This window comes from Mustela nigripes, chromosome 6 (genome assembly GCF_022355385.1).
Source record: "Mustela nigripes isolate SB6536 chromosome 6, MUSNIG.SB6536, whole genome shotgun sequence".
NCBI lineage: Eukaryota > Metazoa > Chordata > Mammalia > Carnivora > Mustelidae > Mustela > Mustela nigripes.
Genome location: NC_081562.1, coordinates 52,298,362 through 52,299,033, shown reverse-complemented (window position 1 = coordinate 52,299,033; position 672 = coordinate 52,298,362).

Genomic DNA, 672 nt, shown 5'->3' with positions numbered 1-672 from the left:
CTTGCTCTGAGTTCTGGGACGAGAAGGTAGTTACTCATAATATAATTCAAGTTTGTTGGTTCCTTTGACTCCAGCTTTGGCATTAGTTCCAATAGTGTTCATGTCCTCTTTAATATTTAGGCAATGAGGGGTGCTTGGGTGGCTCAGTCGATTAAGTGTCTGTTTTCGGCTCAGGTCATGATCCCAGATTTCAGGGTTGGAGCCCCGCATTGGGCTCCCTACTCCACAGGAAGCATGCTTCTCCCTCTCCCAATCCCCCTGCTTGTGTTCCCTTTCTCGCTTTGTCTCTGTCAAATAAATAACAAAATCTTATTTTTAAAAAATTAGCCAATGAGCAGGGCTGTCTGAGCAGACAGAAATGGTTCTGTCTCAGAAAACTAACTATATACATTAAAGTGAAGAATATATCTTTCATGATAAAGGATCAAATGTTTAGGGGCACCTGGGTGGCTCAGTGGGTTAAAGCCTCTGCTTTCAGCTCAGGTCATGGTCCCAGGGTCCTAGGATCGAGCCCCGCATCAGGCTCTCTCTCTGCTCTCTCTGGCTGCCTCTCTGTCTGCTTGTGATCTCTGTCTATCAAATAAATAAATAAAACCTTTTTAAAAAAAGGATCAAGGGCGCCTGGGTGGCTCAGTGGGTTAAGCCTCTGCCTTCGGCTCAGGTCATGATCTC